Below are 19,811 nucleotides of genomic sequence, written 5' to 3' on the forward strand. Positions count from 1 at the left end.
AAATTTAAATACAATTGCAAATTACTTAGGACCTCTATCCGATCATGGCAGACGGAACAAGAGCATGCTACCCTTGTGTAGTAAATAAAGGTTTCATCTGAAATTCCGTCCAGTCCAAATTCCTGAGTTTGACAGAAATATTCCGGAGTTCGACAAGATACACCTGAAGAAGGTCGGAGGTTACATCGACCGAAACGTTGTGAAAATGACACTGAAGATGAAAACAGTAGTCCGATGAATCCAAATAATACGAAATCTCTTCAGCACTGACTACCTAAAAATGACTCTTCTAACAGATCGTAATCGAACAATCAAATTCTTTTGTTTATTTCTGCCGTCCTTTCCATTACCATATAACAATTAGGAATCGGCCAACGAGCCGGCATGGATTACCCTAATAACCCACCTGTTACGGTGTAATGCACTGCTGCTAAGCAGCAGTGCTGCTTTGCGACTTGCAGGTTCAAATAGATTTAAACTTTTGATATTTTTTTTTTGTCAAATTTGATTTTAAACAATTATTTTTTTATTTTTTTCTAAGATACATCGTTACGGTTTTACTATTTTGTGTATGACAAAATAAGTCACGACAAATGGCTCCTACAGTTTTTTTTTTTTCTAAAAGTTGTTGTAAAAATATAAAGTTTACTTTTTTTTCTTTTTCAGACTTAGGGAGAACATTTAAAAAGAAAATCAGACATAAAAATTTTAATACAAAAATATTTGTTCACTTTTTTTATCATAATTTTTTGTAGTGTTTTATTTTTCTTTTTGTTGATTTTAGTAATTTTTCCCCCCTTGAATAAAAATGACAAAAGTGTGACGTACGTACGTTACGCTCGGACTGTGTTCGTAGCACTTCAAACCTCTCTCGATCCCATACACCGCCCCGAACTGTCGCAAAGGTAAAAAAAAAAAAAAAAAAAAATCAACTCTGCTTTTAAGTTTCTGTTTTAGCAAAAGGCATTTATTAGCGTTACTCTCCAAACAATGTCTGTTTTTTTTTTTTTTTTTTTTTTTTTTTTTTACTGTTTATTTCGTCTGCTATAAGATTAACAAAACCTCACCGTCTCGACACCAGCTTGAAAGTTTCCCGCTGCTACCACAGGGCCACACGTCCATCTCGTCTGTCGCACTTTGTTTCTCTTCGACAACACGGTGCCCTTTTTTCTTTTCTTTTTTTGTCACGCAAGCGCGCACACCACTTACTAATTTGCATAATTCTCAAATGGCTACTACTGCTGCTAATACCTTCGTTAGCCATCTATCCTTCCGCTGCTGCTGACATTTTCATACGCGCTCATATGCGCTCTGTTACACCCGGAATCTCGGTCTGGTAAAAAAAAAAAAACAACAAAAAAAACAAACTTGTTTATCTTTTACAAAGAGTTAAAAAAAAAAACTAAAAAAAAAAAACATACACACACAACATGACTGTATAAATTAAAATCGGTTGCTTCTTGTTTTTGACATAAGAATCCTAGGTTGCCCAAATGATGTGCCTAAACATCACACGAGTAGAGAATCAACTGGAGCCATTAGTCGTGCCTTAATTTGTCGTCCATAAATTGTACAAACCACCTTAATAATATCCATACAGAGGAAACAATTATTTCGACACGTAACTAAGATATTTATGATGTTCATAACATATGCATCGTCTTTCATTAAAAAAAAACGTATCCAATAATATTCTCAAAATAGTTAAAAAAAAACCAAAAAAAAAACAAAACTGTTTTTCAATAATTCTTTAAAAAAAAAAAAAAACTAATTTCAATAATTCTTTAATTAAGACCAAAAAATTTTACAATGGTTATTAAATAATAATAATAATAATAATAATAATAAAAAAAGAACGATCGGAAAAACGTAAAAAAAAAAAAAATTAAAAAAAAAGTACATGCACAGGGAAGATATGGCCGTGAGAGGAAAAAAAAGCGAAGGAACTAATCTGCTTTATCATTACTTCCAGTAGCATCCATGCCGGAAGTTAGCAAGTACGTTAGCTGACTATAACCCAGTCCTCTCTTTGGGAGCTATTGTAATGTTCTGTGGTCATAATACCATACTCCAAGGATTACCGTCTCCTTTTTTGGGTAGATAGTAGTGATATACTGCAAAAACATGCCATCTGCTGTTGCATATATATATATATATATATATATATATATATATATATATATATATAAGATGCCTTCAATAAGTTTCCAGACTTTTTTGTACAGGCATTTAAAATTGTCGTAGATGCTTGAAAATTCAGTATGTAATTGCTATACATCTTATGAGATGACTGACTCATTTTTATTATTTTAGGTTCAAATGAACAGCTACAGCAGTAATTAGAATGCACCCTACAAAAGCCTGATTTTCATAGCTGGTGAATTTCAAAAATGCAATTTGGACTTGAGGACGCTTTAGAAAAACGATATGCAATAAAATTCTCTTTTTAACTTTGAAAATATGCGACAGAAACGTATGGAGTGCTTCAGACTGCCTTTGGACCATCTTGCATGAATTGAGCATCCATTTTGGAGTGGCATAAAAGTTTCAAGGAAGGCAGGGTGAGAAATGATGAGATGTGGGAAGAGTTAGAAGTCAGAACACCAGAATTGATTGGCCAAATAAAGAAGTTCATGGATAAGAACCGTCATGTTTCTATAGGACAACAAGCACAGTTTGATGTCAGTGTGGGAACTGTACACACAATTATTAGCAAAAAACTGAAAATGCAGAAGATTTTCACAAATACACCAGTCCACAACTCCATCCTTGTCACAGACTATTTGACGAAGATGGGCATCAAGACAGTTCCTCACTCTCTCTCTATAGTCTAGACCTTGCTTTCTGTGACTTTTGGTTATTCTCTAAGCCTCAGGAAAACCTTAGAGGCTATCGTTATGAGACAGTCGAGATGAAAGAATTTGTGACAAGGGTCATTGACATGCTCACATAAGAGGACTTCCATAGGGCCTTCCAGAAGTTGTTGGAATGGCGCAACAAGTGCATTGCAGCCGGAGGAGATTACTTTGAAGGGGACTAGAGTTTCATGTGTGTACTATTAATAAATGTGCCTATACAAAAAAAAAGTTTTGGAACTTATTGAAGGCAGGAAGATATATATACATATATATGTCCTCGACTTTTAATGTATCCTCTGATTTAATTGTTTTTCTCCCATTTTATAAACCCTTTTCACAAAAAGTTTTTTTTTGGGGGGGGGGTATTTTTTTATGCATTTATGACTAGTTTTCATGTAATGCTATTTCACTTACTGCCAACACCAACAAATTCATAGCTTAGCTATAATATTACTTATATCTTTCCTCTGATGAAAAGAACACATTTCTTTGAAACTCTGTGGATTAAGGAAATTTCAATATACCGTTTTCAGTATCCTGTCGAACAATAAATTAATGTAAAATATTTTTTAGTCTTTTTTTTTTCATATATATATATATATAGAGAGAGAGAGAAAGAGAGAGAAAGATTGTTATTTTTCAGCATATTCAAAGTAAAGTTTTAAGGCATTTCTATTCTGTGGATGAATGTTTAAGTCTTTTGACATTAAGAACCAAAAAAACTGCCAATTCAAATCATTCTTGCTTGAGAATAAACTTAGACCCCCCCTCCTACCCTTTTAAGTGACATTTCTGACAGTCGGCCTGCTGTGAGATCAATTAAACGAAAACCATGAATCTTATTAGAAATGAACCTACAGAGATTTCGACTTTGATTCTTTAATGTCGCATAACCATTTGCCATGCTAACTAGAATTGTCTCCCCTGATAGTATGTTCGCATCAGTCTCGATGTCTACAATTAATTCCACTTTCTTGCAGTTTTTTTTTCTTCCCCCAAAATATTATTTGTTTGTGCCATTTCTTTCTGCTCATTCAATATATATATATATATATATATATATATATATATATATATATATACACACATATTCCAAAGTTAGTTTTCTTGTCGCATCAATTAAAGTAAGTGTTCAACCTTTTACTCAGCATGAAACTGCAGTTATGCTGAGTGTATTTTATTTTCCTCGTGTATACTAGCAAGGCTATTAGGCATTTTCCGGAAGCATGAGCATGAAAATAGAAGACTCTCTTCTCCTTCTTCTCTCTTCTCCTTCTTCCCTCTTCTTTCCTCTTCTCCTTCCTCCCTATTTTCGCTCTTTCCTGTTCTCGTTGTTCCCTCTTTCCTTTTTGCGTTGGGGTTCTCGCATCATTTAGATTCTGGGAGAAGTTTTCGCATACTTCCCAGATTGTAATATCTCAGATTCGCAAACGGATATTGTCTCTATCTTTTTTGATCGAGTTTTAAAAAATTCCTGCTATCCTGTCGTGTCGGCTGTTTGTTGGTCTTTTTCATATAAATAAAGCAAAACTATTTGAATGCAATCGCCGACTCCTGGCCTTCGCCCGGCTATTATCTGTTCTGTAATTCGTGATTTGTCAAATGTAGGGGAAACCCTTCATACCGAGACAATTACTATTTATTTAGGTTCTGCCAAAGTGGCCCCATTTTGGGGAACAGCTTTTTCCCCACATTACAAACAACCTTCGTGGCTAGTTTAAAAGCAAGGCCACTTATGCAAGTCATCTTTTTGATTGACTGTTTAATTTGAACACTTAACACTTCCAATCGCATCATGGCGTAGTGGTAAGAGGTCAGATTTTCTTTCACTTTCTTTTCCGCCTTCGTGCCACGGGTTCAAGCCTACCTGCCTACTACCACTTTTTTTTTTTACACCTACAAACACCCGGACAACGCCAGGCACCCAGGCTAGTTATATATAAAAATAATCTTATAAAATTAACAGTAGGTTCTCTATAATCCGATTTAGACTACAATGTATTGTGGACTAAGTCAGGTAAGCACCTGAAGCTTTCTTTGCAGTGCACGTGAAACATTTGTTGACCATCGTTTAATCCCGGTCTACGTTGAGTCGCCCTGCTAGTTTTTTTTACATAGATTTCTATGTATAGGATTCATGCCTAAACTAATTAACTGATCAGTATGAATTTTAGAAGAAAGACACTTGGCATAAAGGTTGGTAATGTGAGATATATTTAGTTTTATGCAAAGGGAACAAAGAAGGATAGAAACTCTTCATAAAAGTTTAGATACCTTCAATTTTTCTTTTTCTTTTTTTTTCTTTTTCTTTTTTTTCTCTTTGTGACATTTTAACGATAGATATTACTCAATAAATATTTCTCAGCTTTCAGTTTATTGTAATTAGTTGAAGAGTTTTAATGAGTATATGAACCAAATCTAGAATATTTAAAAATCAAATATTTCAGATTTTCATTAAATTTGATCAATAGCCAGTAGTTACTAATTAACCGAGATTCCTTGAAAATCTATTTTGAAGTCTCCCCTCCAACCTTAAACCTAAAATTTTAGACATTTTATTTCAGCAAAATGATGTAATGGATGTTGACTGCAATTCAAATACGTATTCTAGACATAAAGTTTAATATCCTCATTATATGTTGATTTTAATGTTTGTAACAGAACATAAAATTTATGTTCTGTTCGGAAAATTAGTTTTACCCTTCCTGGGGCGGATATTCGTCTAGTATGAAATAATGAAACAAAGGTAAAGTTACGTACTTTGCAGAAGATGGATAAGAATAATTCTTTTAAAATCCATTTAATTCATAGATTTTAAAAGAATTATTATTATCTTCTGAAGGAAAAAAAAACCCCAAATAATTTGCTTATTAGCGGTAAACGTTAATTTGCAAAATTTACAACACGATTTTAAGTTTTGCTTCACGCAAAACAAAAAGTTATAAAAATTTCAATAATGATCAGGGAGTCATTATAATAGTGTAAATTTATATAAGTTAAAAGAAAAACACAACCAACAAACTTATGAATTTATTTCAACCCGAAAGGGCCTTATCAAACGAGAAAAGTTTGTTTATTTTTCAATCCAACTAGCTCTTCTCATTTGCTAAAACCCTTTTAGAGTTGAAATAAATTTATGAGATCGGGTTAAGTTTGTTGATTGTGCTTTTCTTTTCATTTTTATTTATGCTCTACTGAGCATGGAGCTCTCGATTAAGATTTCCCACAGAAATTGCTCTATCCTTTACCGATTAACATATAATGTACATAAAATCAATTGGCTTCATTTTCTAAGAACCTGGAAGTTTATTGTTTTTAAAAATATTTCGATTTACAAAATTAACAGGATCTTCTCTCTCTCTCTCTCTCTCTCTCTCTCTCTCTCTCTCTCTCTCTCTCTTTACACCTCCCCCCTCTTAGCTATCTTTTTTTCTTATCGTTTCTTTGTTGTTAAACAGGTAGGCACCTGAACAGGTGAAGAGATTCTTTGTGAACGATAGTCATGTCATTCCGAAACTACTTCGAGGTCGACATAACCTACCCCCATCCCTCTCTCTCCGCCAAATATAACGATTTTGAACATTGAACTAAAAAAATAAAAATAAAATAAAAAGCACATTTACAAATAAAACAATTTGATTTTCTTTCTCTTTAACAAAACCAACACGTTTTCGTTTTCATATGAATTGTAACTCCGCTCGCTCTCCTCGCCCCACGCTTCTGGAAAACGTTCAATTGGAATTTCTGAAATTTTACCTTATTCAGAAAATTAAAGCAATCTTAATGCAAATTCGCTTACATTTAAGCATTTACTGGTTTTCTGAAACTGCTCAAACAACGGAACGAGAACTATTTGAATTATTTGGATTAGCGGAACGTTGGGAAATTCCTTAGCGACATCTTTCATCTTCTATAATATAAATCTTACCTGTTTAAATGTATGTATGTATGTATGTATGTATGTCTGCCTAAAACTTTTGACAGAAGCAACGGATTTTCACGAGATCGGTATTGTTTTGAAGCTTGATCCTTCGGACGACAAATATCGAAAAATTGGCTAAAAACAAATTCCGTCACCCACAACTGGGCACTTTTCTACAGGGAGGGGTCGCTTTTTTCGTCGATGTTTTCGAAAGTCATCCCCTCTTTTCGATAGACTAGCCACTTCCGGTTTGGCGATCGACGCAACGACAAAGACGTCACGTTTTTAATTTTTATTTTTATTTATGTTCTATTCCCCCTTTGCAGTATGTTGCATGCCTACAACCACTTTTTTTTTTTTTTCTCTACACACACCTTCAAACCTCCGTGCAACGCCTGGCACCCAATCTATTATCTAATATATGTTAATTATTTGCAAGGTTATTTACTCGTACAGTAAAGGCAAACCCATTTTTGTTGGGAGGGAGGATAAAGGTCATGACAAACCAAACAAAGGCAATTATTGCATTCAATCAAATATATATTACAATTCCAAATACAACAAAGATATACTTAGTCGGTTACTTCCTCCAATATTCGAGAGTTCCTTCTTTTGAAAGTTCTTTTGTAAGATTTTATATAAAATCTCTTCTCTTCAGTAAAAAATGTGCAAAAAGCAACATAGATTATAATAAACTCACTTATCCAAATTGCGAAACATCTTATTCAGAATATTACCAACATATATTGCTGCTGAGTTTTCTGTGAACGTTCAGAGTGGATGGAGCCCCCTCGATATTATTATAGCCCTTTTGTTAAATCTGTAAAAGTATTTATGTAAATAATCTGGTCAATGTAATATCAGAATATATCTGGTTATTACGGTTTATCTCCAATATCCTGACTGTGACATATTTCCATTGTATGCATCCCCGGCGTGAACAGAAACCCCATTATACCATCTTTAGACAGAACAGATACTACTCTTTGATCCTAGCCAGAAGACCAAGAGTGTATATTTTAGTTTCACGTACAGCCCAAAAGCGACATCATTTATTTTTTTTTATGTTTCATCTTCAGTGATCGGGAGATCCTATTTATTAAAAAGGAGGATAGGTGATAACGTACTATGAACATTAAATTAGTGTATCTATATACGAATTTGATGTTTGTAGTGTGTTATCACCTTCTATCCTCCTTTTTAATAAATAGGATCTCCCGATCGAATAATTTATAATCTAGAAACCGTGACACATGTACTACGCGCATTAAAGGTACTACAGTATATAGGTTAACTAGCAGGTCGCTCGGCGTTGCCCAGTTATAAACTGTGCTTAAATATTATATTTTAATTTGTGCAGATTTCTTATTTATTATAAACAGAAATACCATAGGTTTTAAATGTAATGTTGAATTTATTTAAAAAAAAAAAAAAATGAAGTAAAAAAAAAAAAAAAAAAAATGGAATGCAATTGAGACCTGTGCATGCGAGTATTGTCTTTTTCTGAACAGTTCACTTCTTGTAGGTAAAAATAAATCGAGCTGAGATCAAAACCAAAACCGAAGTATACCTGGATGGTTTGAAGAGTGTGTTGATCCTCTAGTGCAATCAGGTAGCCACTGGCAGACCCTGGGTGTGGCAGCAGGACTTGGCACCGGCCACGAGTCCAAAGAGACCCAGGCTTGGCTTCAGAAGGAATGCTATGACTTCGTACCCTTTACTCACTGGCTCCCTTTCCTCTCCCGACCTGAACCCACTGAACTACTTCGTTTGGTCATACATCGAGAACATCACCAACATGACCCCACAATACCAAAGTCAGCCTGATCGCCGCCATCCGCCGAGTGTTCGCCGAACTCCTACCAGTGCTTGTGGCAAAGTCATTCTCTCAGTTCCAGGCCCATATCAGGCAGTGATTGAGGCTGGAGGCGGCTACATTGAATAGATGTCAGCTCTACAACATAATCAAGTTACCTGAATTGATTTTTTAATAAAAGTTTTGAAATCAAAATGTAGTGTTTTTTTTTGTTTTTTTTTTTAAGGGGGCGACACCCTGTTGTAGTTTTTTAAATAATTTAAATATTTTATTTGGAATAATTCCATATCTTGTATTTGCATTATTCGGACTACTAGTTTCATCTTGGATGTTATTCTCATCACCCCAGCTAATATAACCTCTGACCATCTGGTGTTGAACTTGGGAATTTGTACGGAATTTAGAATCAAACTCTTTATATAGTTCACAGATCAGTGGTGCAAAGAATATTGTAGCTTCCTTCAGACTTGACAGACTATGGATACTCACTGTAAAGGTGCCTGTGTGTGAAATTTTTTGGGCAAGAGTTGTGTAATCTCCAACCACACCTCTTCTAAGTTGGCACTGTTAAATATCAGTGGCAAGTGGAGGTTCAGGACGACTGGAAATAATGCCGAGATAAGCAGAGAGAACATACAATGCCTAGAATTCCCAAATGATCACCCACCTTGTACTAGCCAAACTCAACATTGCTTAACTTTGATGAACGAAGGATATAATAAGCATTTTTTTTTTTTTCAGTTATGATATTCCTCTGGATGTTGAAGGGTCGATCTTCAGTGTGGCTGATATGACGAATGCAATTACAAATTAATTAAGGCTTCTACTTGATCATGGCTGATGGAACAAGAATAATCTAAACCCCCCCCCCCCCGTGTAACGAAGCCACTGACACATAATGCAAATGACCACGCTGTGGTAGAGTAGGATTGGAGGAAGAGGAAAGAACAAAGAAAAAAAAAGTATGACAGTGAGAAACTTTTAAGCATATGTTGACACAGGATTTTTTTAATCATGTGGCGGTATGAGAGGAATTTTTAAACAAAGTGCAAAACTCATTTTATCCTCTGAACTGTTAACAAGATTTTCAGACAACCATATACGGTCGAACGAATTACACACATAACAGCTAGTTATAACTGCAGACTAAGAAACTGTTAATTGACTCCAAGAAGAACAGCAGGAATGCGACCATATTGTCGCTGGCTTGGAAAATACATATCAGGCGGTTTCGTGTGGAAACGACCGGTAATAAATGCCTTTTCTTTCAAATGAAAAAAAAAGAAGAAAAACTTGTGTTGAATTTCTTTTCTTTGTTTCTTTGCGAGACTTTTACACACATCAGGTTCGTGGTAAAATATAACTGTTACACCGTGAATTAAATAAATGTTACACCGTGAATTAAATAAATGTTACACCGTGAATTAAATAACTGTTACACCGTGAATTAAATAAATGTTACACAGTGAATTAAATAAATGTTACACGGTGAATTAAATAAAGGATTCTATTTGAAATTCTATATAGATTTTTGAGTTCAACAAAATGCAGCTGAAGTTGGCTGGAGGTTACATCGGCCAAAACGTAAGCATATCATTCAAGATGAGAACAGTAGTCCGTATAATCGTATGATATTAATTATCAAGATTTATCTAAAAAAAAAAAAAAATCCAAAAAACTTATTCCACATTGCTGAGAAGTTAGGTGTGGTTTGTAAACGGTGGAAGAGGGTTGGTTGCTTATAAGGCATATCATGTAATAGCAAGGTAAAATCCGACTCCTAGATTTTTAAAATATCACACTTTGACTCCTTATTTTGATGTTTTCTAATATTTAAACAGTCTGTTCATTCCTTTAAAATAAAATAAAAAATTAAAAAGTTAAGTTCGATTCTTTTACAAGTCCATCTCTGTTTTCTTCTTAAACCTTCTCATTCTTACTCCTCTTTTGTAAAGTGTTTTTATGGAAATCGTTCCAGACAAGGCATGAAGCCACTTCATGTAAGGAGCTAAAACAAAAAATACTACTTCCATGTAAAGACCTTGCAAACTATAAGTGTTAGATGGAATAGATTATGACCCAGAAAACAGCAATTCTTCCCTTTTTGTCAGAAACATTGTTCATGGAATATGAGGACTAAAGAGCAAAATAAGGGAATATAAATCTCACCTGTATGTATGTATGTTTTTATGTCTGCCTAAAACTTTTGACAGAGGTGACGAATTTTCAGGAAATTGGTATCCTTTTGAAGCTCGATCTCTTAAACTACAAATATCGAAAAATTGGCTAAAAACATTAATTCCTTCACCCTCAACTGAGCACTTTTCTACAGGGACGGGGTCGCCTTTTTCACTGATATTTTCGAAAGTCATCCCCTCTTTTCGATTGTCTAGCCTTAATTTAAAAACCTACGTCACTTCCGGTTTGGCGATGGACGCAACAGCAAACACTTCATTTTTTTTTTTTTTTTTTTTTTTTGCTCATCATACATCTCCAAACACCCAGGCAACGCCGGGCACCCAGGCTAGTATATTATAAATTAGAAAATATATTTTAATTGATTCCTTAAATTTTTCATGGATCTAGTTATCAACTGATGAAATATTTACAAGAAGTATTATATTTTGAACATTAGGTGAACTGAAAAGTGTCGATTATTTAAAAAAAAAAAAAAAAAAAAAAAAGCTCTCGGTCATCTGATTAAAAGGTGGGTGACGTATCGTTCGACATTGGTTGAAGTATGCACTCTCAAAGTGCTCGCGTTTTTCTTTTGTTTTTTAATATCTTTTGTCTACGGAATGTTGAAGCTGATAAAAAAATAGTATGTTTTAAAACTGTTTACATAGTGAAACACGAATTACCAATCTGATAAAACGACTGAAAAACTCTTTTAAAAATCACAATTTCTCCAACTTCTAAACAAAATGTTGCGTATGTTCTCATTGTTTTGATGTTTTTTTTTTCTTCTGTCTCACTTAATGCAGAATTAACATCTCTCTTTCTCACTCTCTCTCTCTCTCTCTCTCTCTCTCTTTCTCACTCTCTCTCGCTCTCTTTCTCACTCTCTCTCGCTCTCTTTCTCACCCTCTCTCGCTCTCTTTCTCACTCTCTCTCGCTCTCTTTATCACTCTTTCTCTATTTACTACATAAATGTATTTTGTACGTTAAAATTTTTTTTTGCATTTATTTTGCCTAGCTAAATTCTTTTGTTCATATCAGTAATTACTTGCTTACTAAAGCTATACACAATTTTACCAAAATCTTTCGTAAGATCTATTAAGAAAATTGCTTTACACACACACACACACACACACACACACGCACACACACGCACGCACGCACGCACACACACACACAGTGAACAATAGAATGCAGATTCCAGTAACTATTTCTTTCTTTATCAATGAAGAGGTCCATTATTTATGACTGTTTTCTCATCCATTCAGACAATTTGTTATATATATAATCTATAAAAGTGAGAATGCGTGTATGAGTACACTTCTCGACCTATACTCAACGAATTATTAATCTACAAACTTGAAATTTGCTGTACAGGGTATTCAGATAAGTGAAAAACTTTTTAATCGGTTTTCATCCGGAAAAAAAGGGCTGCTAAGCGGTCAGAACTGAAAAATTGGTACTCGGGAGTCATTGGATTTTTATTTGTTTGTCAACTGTTTCACGAATGCGCATGCACGGCCGGGAAACATGACCGCTTCTTTGTTAAGAATAAGTAAGTTTGAAAACACTTTGTAAAGATCGTGTCAAGCTGGTCTAATGTTTATTGTACTTGACTCACTGTCTCTAGGTTTTGGTTTCGATCTCGGCTCAGATATTTTTTTACTTACAAGAAGTGAACAGTTTAAAAAAAGAACATAATACTCGCATGCACTTGTCTCAGTTTCTGTATTAAAATATTATATTTATGTGTATTTTATGACCGGGCAACGCCGGGCGGCATGCTAGTATATGATAAAGCTTTATCCAAATGGATATAGTGTGCTTTGTACAAGATATATATTAATTTAATTATCCATGGTTGAATGAATGGCAGCATGTACAGGGAGATTCTGGCGAAGAACTTTCAGAAATCTGTAACTTCTTTTGGTCATGGTTGAAATTTCGGCTTCAACACAATTCTTGATCTGAAATGGAGCATGTACATCAAAATCTGTTGCTAAGATCGCTGAAAAAAATGATTGGATCATTCGACTGTTCCAGTAGATGCAATTCTCTACCTGTATAAGAGCCAAGTACGTCCTAGGATTGAATACTGCCACATCAGGACAGGAGGTGCTCGAAGCTCCTATCCTGCCTTGGCAGAGTTCAAAATAGACTTTGTAGCCGAGTAGGAGATACCCTTTTCTCTTCCCTGCAACCTCTTTCCCACAGAAGACGTTGCCAGCCTCTCTCCGCTCTATCATTATTTTCATGGCAAGTGCTCATCTGAACTTCAATTTATAGTCCCTCCTTACCAAATACTCGTCTAGTTGAAACCACTATCAATAATTTCCCCCACTCTTTATCTGCGCTTAAGCCTAAATGTAGATTCCACGAACAAAAGCTTATTTCTTAGAACTGCTAACCTATGGAACTCTGTTCCGTTTGCCTGCTTTCCAGCTGACTACAATATGGTTGTCTTCAAGTCCAATGTAAACAAGTTCTTGATGAGCCGTCCTCTTAAGTAATCCAATTTACCAAATTTCTTCTACTAGTGATTACTATGCTACCCCCTCCCCCCAAATATTCCGTGCTGGGAGTTCATGGTGAGGTTATAATGCAGAAGGGTCCAGGTGTAGTACTATCGCTCCCCGGGAGGGTTACTTGGTTGATGAACGTCTTGGGAATGCAACCAGCTCCACGGGGGATGAACGATATCCAACGATATCTAAACGATAGACACATGCTGGAAACACAACGAAAACGGGTCGATCCGTCGTCGGCTATAACTGTTTGGTACGGGTCGCATTATGTGTGGTCATTGCAGTCATCTTCCCATCGTCGCTTGTTGCGTGTTCATTGCAGCTTTCTGTCGTCGGCATTAATGGTATGCGGAAATCGAACACTTGTATGAAAACAGCGACAAAATACATTTTTATAAAAATATATATAATTTATTAAACAGTTAACAAGTTAGGAAACATATTTAGTCGACCCATCGCGTACAGCAAGCAAAACTCAACTGTCTTTACAACAATCAAATTATATTTAATTCTTTCTTTCAATGAAGAAAGAGAGAGAAAGTAAGTCAATGATAGAAATAGAGAAAGAAAGAGTGAGAAAATGAGAGAGGGAAATATGCTTTTCACACAATGTTTTACTTTTCAACTTCAGATATCCGCGTGTAAATCTGACCTTTAAAAGTTTCATAGCACCTGTCACTCAAACCCAACCGACATGATCTAACGTTCCCAAACCCAGAAACACCTGCATGAAAAGTTTTTAACTGCATCACAAAGTCAGGCACAAGGTTAGAAGCTAGATATAGGGGTTATTGAGCAGCTCCCAGCTCCCTTAAAAGGGGCTACGTCATTGTGCCACACAGGCAAATACCCTCCTCCTTTTTATTTACCAGATAGTGCCCTCCTCTGAATAGATGTGAGACACGTAGCTCCATGCACTCGCCTGTCGCATTATGTAAATCTTTTTATCCTTACGTCACTCGCCTTCCCAAAGGAGGGTATTTAGTTCTCTCCCACTCCAAGAACTTGGACAGCAGGGTTAGTATGTAGGACTAAGAAGTCAGCGCTCCAGAGAAGGGGCACTCGGACCTACAAAAAGTGCCTGGGCGCCTCGGGCAATTAGGAATAAACTAACCCCTTCTCAAAGAGAGAAGGCAAAGCCTGGGAGGGTGGACCTCCTAGAACTGCACAGAACTTAATCTCCACCGCAAAATCAACAGGAACCAGGTCATTACAGGAATGGTTTAATCTCTTTTTATCTTGGGGGCCCGGGATAAGCGAACGGAAATGAGATGATTCAGAAAATCATTTTGGCGCGAAACAAAAGCACGTGGAGCGATAGTGTCAAGAGAAATTCATACATGATATGCGATAGCCTCCTCTACAGACACGAAACGTCTTGCCAACAGTGTCACGTATGAATCCACGGCGGGAAAAGAGAAATCGCCGTTCACCCAGATTCAACTCACGCAACGTTAACTGCATGGACAAGATCGAAGTAGCTTACAGATTTTGCTATGTACCAGAAACGGGCAGACCTCTAAAAAAAAATAAATAAAATAAAAGCTAGCTTAAACACAAGCATGCATATATATATATATATATATATATATATATATATATATATATAATCTTTATGCATAACACTATGGCGAGAAGAACCGAAGCTGATTACAGACTTTCCGATGTAGCAGAAAAGAACATGCCCCCGGAAACCTACGCTTGGGTTATAAACATATATATATACATCTATAATATAAATCTCACCTGTCTGTTTAAATGTATGTATGTTTTCACGTCTGCCTAAAACTTTCGACAGAGGCAACGGATTTTCACGAGATCGGTATTGTTTTAAAGCTCAACCCTTCGGACAACAAATATCGAAAAATTGGCTAAAAACATTAATTCCTTCACCCTCAACTTTTCTACAGGGAGGGTTCGCTTTTTTCGCCGATTTTTTTTCTTCGAAAGTCATCCCCTCTTTTCGAGTTACTAACCTTAATAACCTCTGTCACTTCCGGTCTGGTGATGGACGCAACAGCAAAGACGTCACATTTTTTCACGTTCTTTTCCTCCTTCGCAGTACGGGTTCATGCCTGCCTGCTACTACTTTTTTTTGCTCAGCACACACCTCCAAACACCTGGGCAACGCCGGGAACAATTAAATGATATTAACTAGTAATAAAGATACATATAAATATACATGTATAAATGGAAACACTTCAAACCTATTGTTGATTTTATGAAATTATTTTTATATAATGGCTTGATTAAAGTTAAAAATGAAAAAGTCAAGTATCACGGTTTAATTATGCTTTAAACATAAATATCAGATGACCTACCGTTGATTTTTTTTTTATTTTTTTTTTATTTTTTTTTATGTTCGGCCTTTCTAACTTTAGTCAAAATAGCTGTCCGTCTTTCATCGGATTTTTTCTATTATTGATACTTATCAAAGACAATCTGATACAAAAGCTATTTAAGAACACTGCCTGGCACATAAAATACATTTGGGTGAAATTTTTAAAAAAATCGGCCCATACATTTAGGAGTCCATAGGAAACGAACGAACTCTCACATGAACGCACAGTTTCTTTTATATAATAGTAGGTAAATAGATGTATATACTCAAGTACACGTCGATCTTTATGTACGGTTTATAAAACAAAATCCACCGAAAGCAAGAAAATAAGACTCCTATATTTTACCATAGAAAACTAGCTATAATTTTAGGCTTTAAGAAGTTCAGCCTGCTTCATCAAAATAGTATGTTTGGTTTTTTTTTCCGGGGTAGGGTGGGGGGGGGGCGGTGCTAAACTGATTCATCAAAACCCTATTCCAAATGTTAAATGCGCCATTTTTTTTTTCTTTTAGTTGTGCGTGTGGTCACAGCTTTTTGTGCCCAATGAGAACTTTTGCTGCTCTTAAATTAGTAACATGCTCCTCCTGCTTGTTCCTATGTGTATAAATGCACCCCATTATTACACCCTCCCCGCCTCCACCCCCAATTATGTATACGCGATTGTTATTTGTAATTACAATCTAGAGAGCCTCCAGCATGGAGTCTCATAACTACCCCCCCCCCATCCCCGTACCCCCTTCCTCTCACTACCACCGACTTCATGTTTTTCTAGGGAGTTTGAATAAAGAAAGACCCACTGAAAGGCAAACAAAGAAGCTATTTATGTCTGTTCTTGACGTCCGTATGTAAGCAGAGAGGAATGTTCAACAACATTTAGATAACTTCACATCATTATTATGCGCCCTCCGGATTCATTTGTGAACCTGAGCAAAGGCAACTTTCTAAATGCATCTCTGTTATAACAAAGAACTAGTGATGGAACGATTCTAATATTTTTCTCCATTCCAATACAATTACAGTTTGTTCTAAATTCCTGATTCCAATACAATCACAGTTTGTTCTAAATTCCTGATTCCAATACAATTACAGAGTCTGTTTAAATTCTCCATTCTAATACAATTACAGAGTCTGTTTTAAATTCCCGATTCCAATACAATTACAGAGTCTGTTTTAAATTCCCGATTCCAATACAATTACAGAGTCTGCTTTAAATTCCCGATTCCAATACAATTACAGAGTCTGTTTTAAATTCCCGATTCCAATACAATTACAGAGTCTGTTTTAAATTCCCGATTCCAATACAATTACAGAGTCTGTTTTAAATTCCCGATTCCAATACAATTACAGAGTCTGTTTTAAATTCCCGATTCCAATACAATTACAGAGTCTGTTTTAAATTCCCGATTCCAATACAATTACAGAGTCTGTTTTAAATTCCCGATTCCAATACAATTACAGAGTCTGTTTTAAATTCCCGATTCCAATACAATTACAGAGTCTGTTTTAAATTCCCGATTCCAATACAATTACAGAGTCTGTTTTAAATTCCCGATTCCAATACAATTACAGAGTCTGTTTTAAATTCCCGATTCCAATACAATTACAGAGTCTGTTTTAAATTCCCGATTCCAATACAATTACAGAGTCTGTTTTAAATTCCCGATTCCAATACAATTACAGAGTCTGTTTTAAATTCCCGATTCCAATACAATTACAGAGTCTGTTTTAAATTCCCGATTCCAATACAATTACAGAGTCTGTTTTAAATTCCCGATTCCAATACAATTACAGAGTCTGTTTTAAATTCCCGATTCCAATACAATTACAGAGTCTGTTTTAAATTCCCGATTCCAATACAATTACAGAGTCTGTTTTAAATTCCCGATTCCAATACAATTACAGAGTCTGTTTTAAATTCCCGATTCCAATACAATTACAGAGTCTGTTTTAAATTCCCGATTCCAATACAATTACAGAGTCTGTTTTAAATTCCCGATTCCAATACAATTACAGAGTCTGTTTTAAATTCCCGATTCCAATACAATTACAGAGTCTGTTTTAAATTCCCGATTCCAATACAATTACAGAGTCTGTTTTAAATTCCCGATTCCAATACAATTACAGAGTCTGTTTTAAATTCCCGATTCCAATACAATTACAGAGTCTGTTTTAAATTCCCGATTCCAATACAATTACAGAGTCTGTTTTAAATTCCCGATTCCAATACAATTACAGAGTCTGTTTTAAATTCCCGATTCCAATACAATTACAGAGTCTGTTTTAAATTCCCGATTCCAATACAATTACAGAGTCTGTTTTAAATTCCCGATTCCAATACAATTACAGAGTCTGTTTTAAATTCCCGATTCCAATACAATTACAGAGTCTGTTTTAAATTCCCGATTCCAATACAATTACAGAGTCTGTTTTAAATTCCCGATTCCAATACAATTACAGAGTCTGTTTTAAATTCCCGATTCCAATACAATTACAGAGTCTGTTTTAAATTCCCGATTCCAATACAATTACAGAGTCTGTTTTAAATTCCCGATTCCAATACAATTACAGAGTCTGTTTTAAATTCCCGATTCCAATACAATTACAGAGTCTGTTTTAAATTCCCGATTCCAATACAATTACAGAGTCTGTTTTAAATTCCCGATTCCAATACAATTACAGAGTCTGTTTTAAATTCCCGATTCCAATACAATTACAGAGTCTGTTTTAAATTCCCGATTCCAATACAATTACAGAGTCTGTTTTAAATTCCCGATTCCAATACAATTACAGAGTCTGTTTTAAATTCCCGATTCCAATACAATTACAGAGTCTGTTTTAAATTCCCGATTCCAATACAATTACAGAGTCTGTTTTAAATTCCCGATTCCAATACAATTACAGAGTCTGTTTTAAATTCCCGATTCCAATACAATTACAGAGTCTGTTTTAAATTCCCGATTCCAATACAATTACAGAGTCTGTTTTAAATTCCCGATTCCAATACAATTACAGAGTCTGTTTTAAATTCCCGATTCCAATACAATTACAGAGTCTGTTTTAAATTCCCGATTCCAATACAATTACAGAGTCTGTTTTAAATTCCCGATTCCAATACAATTACAGAGTCTGTTTTAAATTCCCGATTCCAATACAATTACAGAGTCTGTTTTAAATTCCCGATTCCAATACAATTACAGAGTCTGTTTTAAATTCCCGATTCCAATACAATTACAGAGTCTGTTTTAAATTCCCGATTCCAATACAATTACAGAGTCTGTTTTAAATTCCCGATTCCAATACAATTACAGAGTCTGTTTTAAATTCCCGATTCCAATACAATTACAGAGTCTGTTTTAAATTCCCGATTCCAATACAATTACAGAGTCTGTTTTAAATTCCCGATTCCAATACAATTACAGAGTCTGTTTTAAATTCCCGATTCCAATACAATTACAGAGTCTGTTTTAAATTCCCGATTCCAATACAATTACAGAGTCTGTTTTAAATTCCCGATTCCAATATAATTACAGAGTCTGTTTTAAATTCCCGATTCCAATACAAACATTGATTTTGTTCTAAATTCTCGGTTCCAATGCAATTACTGATTCGATTTAAATTTCAGATTCCGATACAATTATCAATTCTGTTTTAAATTACTGATTACAATTAAAAAAAAATCTAAATATTCAATCATACAGTTGCTGTTATTTTAATTTTCAGATTACTGTAAAAAAAAAATGTATAAGTACGCAAAAGTAAAAACACACTTCATAAATTGAATGGATATTTAAAATATTTTTTTCATGTTTTCTCCATCCTCAACTGAAAATAATAAAAATGATATCACAAGCTGTTTCAGCAGCTTTTCGGCCTAGCTTGAATTGAAATAAGAAAATTGTGCAAATTTGTTTTTTTTTTCTATCTTGTATTCACCGTTCTGAAAAGAAGAAATAATTGTTTTAAAACGATTGTAATTTAAACGATTCGATAGAGCGAAAAACGCGCTTTAAAAAGATATATAAAGTAAATGTATTATAAAGAAAACTTATTTGAAAATACATCATTTGAAATCAAGATTAAAAAATTCCACAAGAACCTTCTTGTCAATCTAATAAGTTTGAAATAAAACCCTGTCATACATTTCCTCATCATATTGATTTCTTGTAAGATT

General features: G+C 34.9%; 1 protein-coding gene across 3 annotated transcripts in view; it reads left to right on the forward strand.

Annotated features, from left to right (window-relative positions):
- The window catches only part of LOC145263079 (glycoprotein-N-acetylgalactosamine 3-beta-galactosyltransferase 1-like), a 556,008-nt gene that overhangs the window by 30,074 nt on the left and 506,123 nt on the right, over positions 1-19,811 (forward strand). The gene's annotated exons all lie outside the window — the stretch shown is intronic.

The sequence above is a fragment of the Euprymna scolopes genome, chromosome 38 (assembly GCF_053919585.1).
Source record: "Euprymna scolopes isolate OS-2025 chromosome 38, ASM5391958v1, whole genome shotgun sequence".
Classification (NCBI taxonomy): domain Eukaryota; kingdom Metazoa; phylum Mollusca; class Cephalopoda; order Sepiida; family Sepiolidae; genus Euprymna; species Euprymna scolopes.